A 15,031-nucleotide genomic window follows, 5' to 3' on the forward strand; every position below is an offset into this window, starting at 1 on the left:
GTAGTATCATCAAGAATTGAGACCAGATCTCCACATTCACAGTCCAGTTCACCTGAGGAAAGCAGTGTCTTCGTCCTCTGGAGCAGCTGATCCATCCAGCCTCCATGCCCCGAGTGTGGAGGTCTGCTGCCCAGGACTGTGATGGCCTTCGAGAAGCAGACTGAGCAGCGAGAGAAAGAGAAGAACCCTGTTTGGATTATGGAAACAGGTACCTTTGTGTTGAAACAGAGGAAACCAGATTATCTGTGGGCTCTACTGTGGGAGAAAGGTCAGATGCCTCTAAAGTATTAACAGCCCTTTCCATGTAACCTACACCCCTTTGCTCAGAACCAAAGAGCCCATGGGTAGAGAGTGGACCAGTGAACTTTAGCTAGACTCATCTGCTTGACTTTCCATTTCTTTGTTGTTGTTGTTCTTTGAACTCCTCTGCTTTCCCAACTAGCAGCAGAGCCCACTCCTCTTCACCCCAAAGATCAACAGTACTGGTTTTTACTGCTGCTCACAATAACATAACATTACCCAATGGAAAAATGGCAAGGGAATCTCACAGTCCTTACAGAAATTATCCCAGGCTTACTGTTTCCTATTTCATCTCTAGTGATACACAGATGTTTTCCTCTAACAGAGCTCAGTTCCCTATTTAATTCTCTTTTTCTAGTTTTGCAGTTCAGGATAAAAACCCAAACTACCTAGCATGGCATAGAAGGCTGCTGTGGTCTGGCATCTCTGGTCAGCCTGGTACTTCTCCTCCATGCTTGTCCCTGCTGTATCCCAGCAGGGCAGTGGCCTGTTTGCTTGTCTCACCCACTAGATGGTGAGCTCCTTAAGAGTCTCCACTATTGTGTACCGACACCAGATACATGGAAGAGACACAACCATTATGTTTCTTGACGAACTTGAGGTCAGGTATATCCAGATTCAAAGTTCACCTAATCATGCTTCCTAGTTTCCCTTTGTTTTGCATCACTGTTGTTTTTTTTTTTTTTTTACAATTTTATTGAGGTATAATTTACATACCTTAACATTCACTCATTGTAAGTGCAGTTCAGTAGTTTGTAGTAAATGTGCAGAGTTGTGCAACCATTACCACTACCCCATTTTATACTATTTTCATGAATCCATAAAGTTTCCTCGTGCCCATACAGAGTCCCCATTTCTCACCCCCGTCCTTGGGCAACCACTATTTTGCTTTCTGTCTCTATAGATTTCCCTGTTCTAAATGTTTCATATAAATGGAATCATGCAATATGTGGTCTTCTGTGTCTGGCTTCTTTCCTTAGAATAATGTTTTTGAAATTCATTCATGTCATGGAATATATCAGCAGTTTGTTCTTTTTATTTGATTGTTCCTGAATAGTATTCCACTGTATGGATATACCACATTTTGTTTATCCATTTTTTTCACCAGTTGATGAATATTTAGATTGTTTCCAGTTTAGGGCTTTTATGAATAGTACTGCTATTATGCACAAGTTTTTGTGTGACATATATTTTCATTCCTCGAATATATTCCTAGGAGTGGAATTCCTGGGTCATACATACGGTAAGTTTATGTTTAACCTTTTAAGAAATTGCCAATTTGCATTTCTCTAACAACTAATGGTTTTTGAGCATCTTTTCATGTTCTTGTTAGCCATTTGTATATCTGTAGTAAAATATCTACTGAAAACTTGCCCATTTTTAAATTGGGTCATATGTCTTATTGAGTTAATTCTTCACATATTCTGGATACAAATTCTTTATCAGATAAATGATTTGCAAATATTTTCTCCCAGTCTGTGGCTTGTCTTTTTCTTTTCCTAATAGTGTCTTAATAATGTTGTAGAAGTTTTTAATTTTGATTAAGTTTAGTTTTATCAGTTATTTCTTTTATGGATTGTGCTTTTTGGTGTCATATCTTAAGAGCTTTTGCCCAACCCAAGGTCATGAAGAAATTCTAGAAGTTTTATAATTTTATCTCTTGTGTAGGTGTATAATCCATTTGAGTTAATTTTAAAATTCATCTTTTTTTGTGCGTGGATATCCATTTGTCCCAGCACATTTGTTGTAAAGACTATCTCTTCCTCCATTGAATTGCTTTGATACCTTTGTTGAAATCAGTTAACCATAAATATAAGTGTTTACTTCTAGCCTCTCAATTCTGTTTCATTGATCTCTATGCCTGTCCATGAGCCAGTACCACACTGATTGTATGGTACTGAGTTTTCCAGCTTTAAAGTAAGTCTTAAAATTAGATAATGTAAGTTCTCCAACTTTGTTCTTTTTAAAAATTCTGTTGAATATTTTATGTACTTTGCATTCCCATATAGCTTTTATAGGTCAGCTTGTCAATTTCTACAAAAAGTTTTCTGGGTTTTTAATAGATATTGTATTGAATTTATAGTTCAATTTGGGGAGAATTACCATACTGACAATACAAAGTCTTCCAATCCATGAACATGGAATGTCATTTGTTTAGATCTTCCTCTGTTTCTCTTAGCAATATTTTGCCATTTTTGTTGTATGAGTGTTGCACTTCCTTCTGTTAAATTGATCCTAAGTATCTTTGTTTTTATGCTGTTGTGGATGGAAGTGCTTGCTTAATTTTAATTTGGGGGATTTTTTGGTGCTAGTATATAGAAATACCATTTTTTTTTTTGTATATTGGTCTTATATCCTGTGACCTTGCTAAACTTATCTATTAGTTTTTCTTTTTTTTTTTTTTTGGCTGCACCATGTGGCTTGAGGGATGTTCCCTAACCAGGGATTGAACCCGGGCCATAGCAGTGAAAGTGCCGAAACCTAACCACTAGACTCCCAGGGAACTCCCTATTAGATTTTATCTTTTAAAAACAAAAGTTGTATATGTGTATTCCTTGGGATTTTCTACACACATGATATGTCATCTGTGCATAAAGACAGTTTAACTTTTTTCTTTCCAACCTAGAAGCCTTTAACTTTTTCCTGCTTTGTTGCACTGGCTAGAATCTCCATTACAGGGAGTTCCCTGGTGACCTAGTGGTTAGGACCTGCCGTAGCCCAAGTTCAGTCCCTGGTTGGGGAACTGAGATCCTGAAAGCTGCACGGCCCGGCCAAAAAAAAAAAAAAGAAAGAACCTCCAGTTAAGCTGTGGATTTTTTTAAATTAATTTATTTATTTATTTTTGGATGTGTTGGGTCTTCGTTTCTGTGCGAGGGCTTTCTCTAGTTGCGGCCAGCGGGGGCCACTCTTCATTGCGGTGCGCGGGCCTCTCACTGTCACGGCCTCTCTTGTTGTGGAGCACAGGCTCCAGACGCACAGGCTCAGTAGTTGTGGCTCACGGGCCTAGTTGCTCCGCGGCATGTGGGATCTTCCCAGACCAGGGCTCGAACCCGTGTCCCCTGCATTGGCAGGCAGATTCTCAACCACTGCGCCACCAGGGAAGCCCAAGCTGTGGATTTTTTATCAATGACTTTTTTCAAGTTGAAGAAGTTTTTGTCATGAATGGGTGTTAGGTTTTATCAAATGCTTTTCCTGCACCTATTGAGATCATCATGTGGTTTTTGTCCTTTAAGCTGTTAATATGTATATAACATTAATTGATTTTCAAAATGTTGACCCAACATTGAATCCCTGGGATAAATCTCACTTAGTAATGGTGTATAATCCTTTTTATGTTGCTGGATGGTTTGCTGATTTTTTAAAAGCCTTTGCATCTGTGCTCACTAGAGCTATTTTCTGTAGTTCTCTTTTCTTGTGATGTCTTTGGCCTTTGATACTGGCCTTATAGAATGAGTGAAGTGTTTCCTACTTATTTCTCTAAGAGTTTGTGAAGAATTAGTATTATTTTTTAAAATATTTGATACAATTCACCAGTGAAGCCATCTGGGCCTGTTATTTGAAGGATGATTTTAAATTTCTAATTCAATTTTTTCACTTGCCTGGGGGCCTCCTGAGGGTGGGCACCCACTTCTCTTAGAAGGTTGGATTCTTGTGGTTAGGGATATTCTTACCCCATTAACAGAGATTGATATTACCAGAGTGGGCCTGGTCTGTGCACTTACAAGCCCCTCATTTTCCCTCTCTCCCTTGTCTGGAGATGCTCACCTCTTCTTGTCTCAGAGATCATCTCTTCTCTCCACTCTGGTACTGCCCACTTCCACCTCTTTCTAACTTCCAAATATAAAAAGGCCTCAGAACTCAGAGTGAGCTCTCCCTAGCTGATACTGCCCTTTCCCATATGTGAGGAAGGCATCTGGAGTCTTATCTCTGGGCCAGCACAGATTCACATATGCACTTGGTTATGTCCCAGTATGACCGTGTCCAAAGTGGAACCTCAAACCTGGTCAGCCCTTAGTTTTCCCCATCCTCATAGTGTATCGCTCATCTTCTCAGTGGCTTAGTCAGGAACCCAGTGTTGGGTTTTAGAGGGGGGAAGGGGTGAAGGTTACTCATCATCATCATCTCCATCAGCTAAGCCATGACCTAGTTCTGTTGACTCTATTTCCAATCCAATTCTATCCTCTGCTTCCATCCTAGTCCACACCGTCAGCATATCCCTTAGAACCTGGATCACTACAGTGGCCTCCTAAGTGGTGTCCCTGCTTCCACCCTTGTGCCCCCGCTTCCACCCTTGTGCACTCTGCAGTCTGTAGGCAACAGAGCAGCCAGAGTGAAATTGTAAAGTTGTAAACCAAAATTGTGTCACTCTTCTGTTCATACCCCTCCAGTGGCTCTCCAGGGCTTCAGGGCCTGTTCTCTTCTTGGGATGGTTTGGGGGGAAGTTCAGACACAGTTGCCTTAGCAGATAAGATGTGTGGCCCCCTCCATCCCAAACAGAGCTCTCCTTGGTTCTTTTTTTTTAAATTTATTTGTTTTTGACTGCATTGGGTCTTTGTTGCCGTGCGCGGGCTTTCTCTAGTTGCGGCAAGTGGGGGCTTCTCTTGTTGTGGAGCACAGGCTCTAGGCGCGCGGACTTCAGTAGTTGTGGCTCGCAGGCACTAGAGTGCAGGCTCAGTAGTTGTGGTGCACGGACTTAGTTGCTCTGTGGCACGTGGGATCCTCCCGGACCAGGGCTCGAACCCGTGTCCCCCGCACTGGCAAGCGGATTCTCAACCACTGTGCCACCAGGGAAGTCCCTCTTTGGTTCTTTATAGAGCATTGCATATCAAGTCTTGTCAGATCCTCCCAACAGCCTGATTGAAGAGATAGCAGGGACATCCCCATTTTACAGATGTGCAAATAAAGGCTGAGTGGGAAGGAGACCTACTCAAGGCCACTCAGTAAGTGGCAGAGAAAATAGATAAAACAGATAACAAATTGTGATACATCCATACTTGGCAATAAAAGGAATGACTGATGTATTGATACCACATGAATAAATCTCAAAATAATGATACTTAGTGAAAGAGCCAGACAAAAAAGGAGTATATGCTGTATGCGCTGTCTTGGTCTGTTCAGGCTGCTGTAATAAAATACCAAAGACTGGGTGGCTTATAAACAACAGAAATTTATTTCTCACAGTTCTGAAGGATGGGAAGTCCAAGATCAAGGGACCAGCAGATTCAGTGTCTAGTGAGGTCCCGCCTCCTGGTTCACAAACAGCTGTCTTTTTGCTGTGTGTCCTCACATGATGGGCATGACAAGGGAGCTCTCCGTAGTCTCTTTTATAAGGACACTGATCCCATTTGTGAGGGCTGTGCCCTCATGACCTAATCACCTCCCAAACGCCCTCCCCTCCTTACTTTAGAGGTTAGGATTTCAACGTGTGAATTTTGAGGGAACAAAAACCTCCAGTCTATAGAAGATTCCATTTATATAAAACTCTGGAAAATGAAAACTAATCTGTAGCAACAGAAAGTAGATCACTGGTTGCCTGAGGACAGCAGGATTGGTGAGGAGGGTATTGGGGAGGAGTCGGGATATAAAGGAGTGTGAGGAAACTTTGGAGGATGGTGGATATGTGCACTGTCTGTGGTGATGGTTTCACAGATGTATACTATGTCAGACTTACCAAAATGTATACTTTGAATATGTGCAAGTTATTGTATGTCAATTATAGCTCAATAAAGCTGTTTAAAAAAAAAAACAAAAAGAAAAACAGTCGGACACTGATTTTCCACTGTGGCTTCTGAATCCCCAAGGTCTGCTGTCTCCTCTGGGGCTCCAGATCCTGGGGTGCAGTTCAGGCCGAGATGGTAAGGCAACCTGTGGACTTCAAGGGCATTGTGGTCTCCATCACGTGGGGACAACCCCAGCTTAGCAGCTCCTTTGCTATAGTCAGGTGTGTCCTCCATGTGGGTTAATTTCAGAATCCTGCTTTTGTCTTTTGACACAAACACTTTCCTCGATGTTACATGGGCTACAAGATTATCACAGTTTTGAAATGTTTAATTCCTTTATGCATGTGCTCACCTCATACATACCCCTCCTATTTCATATAAATTCAGAAGTGTGCCTCATAGTCATCCTTGCTAAAGTGCAGCTCCCACTTTTTTCTTTTCCTTTTTTGCTGACTCCACCCTTCATTCTCCTACCTCTTGTATCAGTAGCTCCCCCACAATAACCCACGTTAATACCCTGGGGTATTTTTTTCTCTGTTTTCGCTACACCAATATAAAGCATCTATATGTATCTGCAGGTCCATATTTGGGAGTTTCTGTTTTACAGAAGATGGATTCCATTGTACATAATTTTTGGAGACTTCTTTTCCCCACACCTTCTGCTGAAGCTCTAATCCATTTTTGAAGGCTGTGTCATGTCCCAGGGTGTATATGCCCCATCATTTATTCAGTCATTTCTCAGCTGGTTGTTTCTTTGTTTCCATATGTTGGCCATTGGGTTTTCTTGAAAGAAGTTATTGTTTTATTTTTTTACATGTGAGTCTTTAATCTAGCTAGAATTTTTAGCAGATACTGTATTTTTTCCTCCAGATGGTGAACCAGTTAGGCCTGCCTCATTTATTAAAAAATCCACCCTTTCCCCACTGAATTGAACTGCCAGTTTAGAACTTACTGCCTATGTTTTCTTCTAGGAGTTTTATGGTTTCAAGTCTTCCATTTAAGTATTTAATCCATTTTGAGTTTATTTTTGTATATGGTATGCAAAGTTGTCTAGTTCAGTTGTTTTGCAGGTAGCTGTCCAGTTTTCCCAACACCGTTTATTGAAGAAGCTGTCTTTTCCCCATTGTATATTCTCGCCTCTTTTGTCATAGATTAATTGACCAAATAAGTGTAGGTTCATTTCTGGGATCTCTGTTCTGTTCCATTGATCTATATGTCTGTTTTTATGCCAGTACCATACAGTTTTGATTACTGTAGCTCTGTAGTATAGTTTGAAATGAGGGCATGTGATACCTTCAGCTTTATTCTTCTTTCTCAAGACTGTTTTGGCTATTTGGGGTCCTTCGTGTTTCCATACAAATTTTAGAATAAATTGTTCTAGTTCTGTGAAAAACGCCCTTGGTATTTTGATAGGGATTGCATTGAATCTGTAGATTACCTTGGGTATGTTCATTTTAACAATATTAATTCTTCTAATCCATGAGCATGGTATAATATTTTTGATGCAATTGTAAATGGGATTGTTTTCTTAACTTCTCTTTCTGATAGTTCACTGTTAGTGTATAGAAATGCAACAGATTACTGTATATTAATTCTGTACCCTGCACTTTACTGAAATCAGGTATTAGTTCTAATAGTTTTTTGGTGGCATCTTCAGGATTTTCTATATGAAGTACAGAAAATGTTGTCATCTGCATACAGTGACAGTTTCACTTCTTCCTTTCCAATTTGGATTCCTTTTCTTCCTTCCTCCCTCCCTCCCTCCCTTCCTTCCTTCCTCTTTCCTTTTTCTTTTCTTTTTCCTGCCTCCCTCCTTCCTTCCCTACCCCTCTCCATTCCTTCCTTCCTTCCTTCCTTCCTTCCTTCCTTCCTTCCTTCCCTCCCTCCCTCCCTCTCTCTTTTCCTCCCTCCTTCCCTCCAGCACTATATTGAACTATAGGACTTCCAGCACTATATTGAATAAAAGTGGCAAGAGTGGGCATCCTTGTCTTGTTCCTGATCTTGGAGGAAATGTTTTCAGACTTTCAACATTGAATATGATGTTGCCTGTAGGTTTGTCATATACAGCCTTTATTATGTTGAGGTATATTCCCTCTATACACACTTTGTTGAGAGTTTTTTTCTTTTTTATTTTATTGAAGTACAGTTGATTTACAGTGTTGTGTTAATTTATGCTGTACAGCAAAGCAGTTCAGTTATACACATATATATTCTTTTCCATTATGGTTTATCACAGGATATTAATTACAGTTCCCTGTGCTATACAGTAGGATCTTGTTGTTTATCTACCCTATATATAATAGTTTGCATCTACTAATCCCAAACGCCTGAGAGTTTTTTTAAATCATAAATGGATGTTGAACTTGTCAAAAGCTTTTTCTGCATCTATTGAGATGATCATACGATTTTTTTCTTCAGTTCATTAATGTTGTCTATCACATTGATTGATTTGTTGATATTGAATCATCTTTGAATCCCTGGGATATGTCCCACTTGATCATGATGTATGATATTTTATTGTTGGATTCTGTTTGCTAATATTTTGTTCAGGATTTTCGCATCAATGTTCCTCAGTGATATTGGCCTGTAATTTTCTTTTTTTGTGATGTCTTTGTTTGGTTTTGGCATCAGTCTTTTTAGAATGAGTTCAGAAGCATTCTTTAATTTTTTGGAATAGTTTGAGAAGAACAGGTGTTAACTCTTCTTTAAATGTTTTGTAGGGAATTCCCTGGTGGTCCAGTGGTTAGGACTTGGCGCTTTCACTGCCGGGACCCAGGTTTGACCCCTGGTTGGGGAACTAAGATCATGCATGCTGCATAGTGCAGCCAAATTTTTTTTTTTAATGTTTTGTAGAATTCACCTATGAAGCCATCTGGTCTTGGACTTTTGTTTGTTGAGAGGTTTTTTTTTATTCTTATTATTCAATTTCACTACTGATAATTGGTCCATTCATATTTCTATTTCTTTTTTTTAAAAGATTTATTTTATTATTTATTTATTTTATTTGGCTGTGTCAGGTCTTAGTTGCGGCACATGGGATCTTCGTTGAGGCATGCGGGATCTTTGTTGTGGTGCGCGGGCTTCTCGTTGTGGTGTGTGGGTTTTCTCTCTCTAGTTGTGGCGCGCGGGCTCCAGAACATGTGGGCTCTGTAGTTTGCAGCACGCAGGCTCTAGTTGAGGTGCAAGTAGTTGTGGTGTGCGTGCTTAGTTGCCCTGCGGCATGTGTGATCTTAGTTCCCAGACCAGGGATCGAACCCGTGTCCCCTGTGTTGTAAGGCAGATTCTTTACCACTGGACCACCAGGGCCAGGGAAGTCCCTATATTTCTATTTCTTCCTCAGTCTTAGGAGAGTGTACATTTCTAAGAATTTATCCATTTCTTCTATGTTATCCATTTTATTGGCATATAATTGTTCATAGTGATCTCTTATAATCCTTTGTATTTCTGTGGTGTCGGTTGTAACTTTGCCTCTTTCATTTCTGATTTTATTTATCTAGGCCTTCTCTTTTTTTTTTTTTTTTTTAATTAATTAATTATTTTTAATTTTTTGGCTGTGTTGGGTCTTCGTTTCTGCGCGAGGGCTTTCTCTAGTTGCGGCAAGCGGGGGCCACTCTTCATCGCGGTGCGCGGGCCTCTCACTGTCGCGGCCTCTCTTGTTGCGGAGCACAGGCTCCAGACGCGCAGGCTCAGCAGTTGTGGCTCACGGGCCCAGTTGCTCCGCGGCATGTGGGATCTTCCCAGACCAGGGCTCGAACCCGTGTCCCCTGCATTGGCAGGCGGATTCTCAACCACTGCGCCGCCAGGGAAGCCCTAGGCCTTCTCTTGATGAGTCTGGCTAAAGGTTTATCAATTTTGCTTATCTTTTCAAAGAACCAGCTCTTAGTTTCATTGGTCTTTTCTGTTGTTTTTTTTTCAGTCTCTATTTCATTTATTTCTGGTCTGATATTTATTATTTCTTTCCTTCTACTAACTTTGGGTTTTGTTTGTTCTTTTTATAGTTCCTTTAGGTGTAAGGTTAGATTGTTTATTTGAGATTTTTCTTGTTTCCTGAAGTGGGCTTGTATTGCTGTTAAACTTCCCTCTTAGAACTTCTTTTGCTGCATCCCATAGATTGTAGATCATGTGTTTCCATTTTCATTTGTCTCCAGGTACTTTTTTTGATTTCCTCTTTGATTTCTTCAGTGACCCATTGGTTGTTTAATAGCATATTGGTTAACCTCAACGTTTTTGTGTTTTTTGCAGTTTTTTTCTTGTAGTTATTTCTAGTCTCATACTGTTGTGATCGGGAAAGATGCTTGATATGATTTGAATCTTCTTAAATTTATTTAGACTTGTTTTGTGGCCTTGCATGTGATCTGTCCTGGAGAGTGTTCCATGTGCACTTGAAAAGAATGTGTATTCTGCTGCTTTTGGTGGAATAGTCTATATATGTCTATCAAGTTCACCTGATCTATTGTGTCATTTAAGGCCAGTATTTCCTTATTGATTTCCCATCTGGATGATCTGTCCATTGATGTAAATGGGGTATTAAAGTTCCCTACTATTATTGTGTTAATGTCAATTTCACCCTTTATGTTAATATTTGCTTTATGTATTTAGGTGCTCCTTGATTGAGTGCATATATATTTATAATTGTTATATCTTCTTGTTGGATCAATTTCTTTATCATTATATAATGTCCTTTATCTCTTGTTACAGTCTTTGTTTTAAAGTCTATTTTGTCTGATATAAGTATTGCTACCCAGGCTTTCTTTTTGATTTCCATTTGCATAAAATACCTTTTTCTGTCCTCTAAATTTCAGTCTATGTGTGTCTTTAAATCTGAAATGAGTCTCTTGTAGGCAGCATATATATGGGTTTTGTTTTTGTATCCGTTTAGCCACTCTTTGTCTTTTGATTGGAGCATTTAGTCCATTTACATTTATAGTAATTTTTTTCAATTACATCATTTGCATTTATTTATTGAAGGCCATACATGCCATATAAAGTAATTATTGATAGGTATGTACTTACTGCAATTTGTTCATTGTTTTCTGGTTGTTTTTGTAGTTCTTTTTGTTTCCTTTCTTCTTCTTTTGCTCTCTTCCCTTGTGATTAGATGACTGTCTTTAGGGTTATGTTTGGATTCCTTTCTCTTTTTGTGTGTGTGTATTTATTATAAATTTTGGTTTGTGGTTACCATGAGGTTCATATGTAACAACATATATATGGTTATTTTATATATATATGGTTATTTTTTATATGTGGTTATTTTATATGTATATGTGGTTATTTTTTATATGTATAGCTATTTTAAGTTGATGATCTCTTAAGTTCAAATGCATTCTAACAACCTAAAAATGCAATTCTTACTACCCACCCCACACATTAATGTTTTTGACATCATATTTTACATATTTTTGTGTATTCCTTAACTATTCATTGCACATATAGATGATTTTACTACTTTTGTCTTTTAGGCTTCCTACTAGCTTTATGAGTGGGATCTACTACCTTTACTGTATGTTTGCCTTTACCAATAAGATTTTTCCTTTCCTAATTTTCATATTTCTAGCTGTGGTCTTTTCCATTTAGCAAAGTCCTTTTAACATTTCTTGTAAAGCCTATTTAGTGGTGCTGAATTCTTTTGGCTTTTGCTTCTCTGTGAAACTCTGTATCTCTCAAATGTGAATGATAGCCTTGTTGAGTAGAGTGGTTGTAGGTTTTTTTCCTTTCATTGCTTTGAATATATCATGCCACTACCTCTGGCCTGCAAAGTTTCTGCTGAAATGTCAGCTCATAGTCATATGGGAGTTCCCTTGTAGGTAACTAGTTGCTTTTCCCTTGCTGCTTTTAAGATTCTCTATCTTCAATTTGTGCAATTTTAATTATAATGTGCTTGGTGTGGACCTCTTTGGGTTCATCTTGTTTGGGACTCTCTGTGCTTCCTTGACTTGGATGTCTTTTTTTTCCCCCAGGTTAGGGAAGTTTTCAGCTATTATTTCTTCAAATAAGTTCTCTGCCCCTTTCTCTTTTCTCCTTCCAGGACCCCTATAATGCAAATGTTAGTATGCTTGATGTTGTCCCAGAAGTCTCTTAAACTATCCTCATTTTTTTTAATCTTTTTTTCTTTTTTCGGTTTGGCTTGGGTGATTTCCACTACTCTGTCTTCCAGTTAACTGATTCATTCCTCTGTAACATCTAATTTACTGTTGATTCCTTCTAGTGTATTTTTTATTTCAGTTATTATATCCTTCAGCTCTTTTCGGTTCTTCTCTATATTTTCTAACTCTTTACTAAACTTCTCACTGTGTTCATCCATTCTTCTCCCGAGTACATTCTGCATCTTTATGATCATTACCTTGAACTCTTCTTCACTGTGTTTTTCTTCTGGTGTTTTGTCTAGTTCCTTCATTTGGAATATATTCCTCTGTCTCCTCATTTTGCCTAATTCTTTGTATTTATTTCTATGTATTAGGTAGGTTGGTTTTGTTTTTGATCTTGAAGAAGTGGCCTTGTGTAGGAGACATCCTAAGGGGCCCAGTAACACACTTCCCTCTGGTCACCAGAGCTGTATACTCTAGGGATGCCCCCTATGTGGGCTGTTCTGTTGTGGTTGACCCGACTACTGTGGGCGTGCTGGTAGGTCAGGCTGGCCCCTACCCCCACTGGCTGCCAGACCTTGCCTTGTGTGGTGGCTACCAATCTTTGGTGGACAAGGCCAGGTCCTGGTGTGGCTGGCTGCACTGGTGCTGACTGGGGCTGGTCCCAGCCTACTGGTGGGCAGGTTAGCCCTGGCACTAGTAAACTAGAGGGAGGACTCCAAAATGGTACTTGCCAGCACCAGTGTTCTCATGGTAGAATGAGCTCCCCAAAATGGTTCCAGCCAGCATCTATGTCCCCAGGGGGAGTCCCAGTTGCCTCCTGCCTCTCCAGGAGACTTTCTAAGATAAGCAAGTGGGAATTCCCTGGTGGTCCAGTGGTTAGGATTCCATGCTTTCACTGCCGAGGGCCTGGGTTTGATCCCTGGTTGGGGAACTAAATCCCCGCAAGCTGTGTGGCATGGCCAAAAAAAAAATGATGAGCAAGTAGCAAGTAGGTCTGACTCAGGCTCCTTTCGAATTACTGCCTCTACACTGGATCATGTGAGATTTTGCACATGCCCTTTAAGAACAGAGTCTGTTTCCTACAGCCCCCCAGCTCTTCTGAATGCAAGCCCTGCTGGCCTTCAAAGCCAGATGTTTTGGGGGCTCACCTTTCTGGTGCAGGACCCCTAGGCTCAGGAGCCTGATGTGGGGCTTAGACCCCTTGCTTCTTGGGGAGAAACTTTGCAGTGGTGATTATCCTCCTGTTTGTTTGTTGCCTATCCGAGGGTGTGGGTCTTGACTTATATCACATCTCCACCCCTCCTCCCCATCTCATTGTGGTTCCTTCTTTGTATCTTTAGTTGTGGAAAATATTTTCTGCTGGTCTTCAGGACATTCTCATAGATAGCTGTTCTATAAATGGTTGTAGTTTTGGTGCGCCTGTGGGAGGAGGTGAGCTCAGGGTCTTCCTAGGCTACCATCTTGGCCACACCCCCTATACTATCTTTAGGTTCTACTATTTTTTTAAAATATATTTATTTATTTATTTATCTATTTATTGGAGGCATTGGGTTTTCATTAAGGTGCGCGGGCTTCTCATTGCAGTGGCTTCTCTTGTTGCGGAGCCTGGGCTCTAGGTGTGCGGGCTTCAGTAGTTGTGGCACACAGGCTCAGTAGTTGTGGCTCACTGGCTCTAGAGCGCAGGCTCAGTAGTTGTGGCTCATGGGCTTAGTTGCTCCACGGCATGTGGGATCTTCCCAGACCAGGGCTCAAACCCGAGTCCCCTGCATTGGCAGGCGGATTCTTAACCACTGCACCGCCAGGGAAGTCCTAGGTTCTACTGTTAAGTGTATTATGAGACAAAGAAAATGAATTGAGGAGCTTTCCATCTTTTTCCTTGATTTTGAATTAAATAACTTATACATAGATATATAATTTTATGTGTATTTTATATAAACTATTAACAAAGTTTAAATAACTTTGGAATTATATGTCCTTTGAAGCCTCCGTACTGCAAGTGCGGTTCATGGGTCAGCAGCGTCAGCACCCCCTGGAAGGTAGTTACAAAAACAGATTCCTGGGGCCCCCGCCAGGCCTACTGGGCTGGAGTCTATAGTTTAATGAGACTCCTCAGATGACTGTTATGTACATTGAGAAGCCCCACTCTAAAGACTAGATAAATCTCAGCTGTGGACCATCTGGTCCTGGAACTCTAATCACCTCTCCAGACTCTTCTGAGAAAATTGGCCTTTTCACATATTCCCCTTCAGGTCCTGAGTCAATGTCGATAAATCATGTTTAGCTAAGAAAGCATTCATTTCCTCCAGGTTTTCATATTCTCTGTGGAGTTGTAAGTAGTCATAAGCTCTTAAATTCTGTCACTCCTGTATCTATGGCTGTCCCCTTTCATGTAACTTGAGCTCTTTTTGCCTTCTGTCCCTGTTTTCTTTAATCAGGCTTTCTGCAGTCTAACACAAGCATTTTCTTTGATATAACATTGTCTTCAAATTTATCTTAAAGCCTATACAATATTCAATCCAGTGAATATAATACAAATTACTTAACCATTCCCCTATTGGGTACTCAGGCAATTCCCTATTTCCCAGCAGCATAAATAAAACTGCCAGAAGAGCAATATTGCTAAACTACTGTCTATAATTCTAGATAGTAATTTAGCAATACGTTAAATTCTTTTTTTTTAAATTAATTAATTAATTTATTTATTTATTTTTGGCTGCCTTGGGTCTTCATTGCTGCACACGGGCTTTCTCTAGTTGTGGCGAGCGGGGGCTACTCTTCGTTGCAGTGCTTGGGCTTCTCATTGCGGTGGCTTCTGTTGTTGCAGAGCATGGGCTCTAGGCTCATGGGCTTCAGTAGTTGTGGCACACGGGCTCAGTAGTTGTGGCTCGCAGGCTCTAGAGCACAGACTCAGTCGTTGTGGTGCAC

The sequence above is a fragment of the Balaenoptera ricei genome, chromosome 11 (assembly GCF_028023285.1).
Source record: "Balaenoptera ricei isolate mBalRic1 chromosome 11, mBalRic1.hap2, whole genome shotgun sequence".
Taxonomy (NCBI): Eukaryota; Metazoa; Chordata; class Mammalia; order Artiodactyla; family Balaenopteridae; genus Balaenoptera; species Balaenoptera ricei.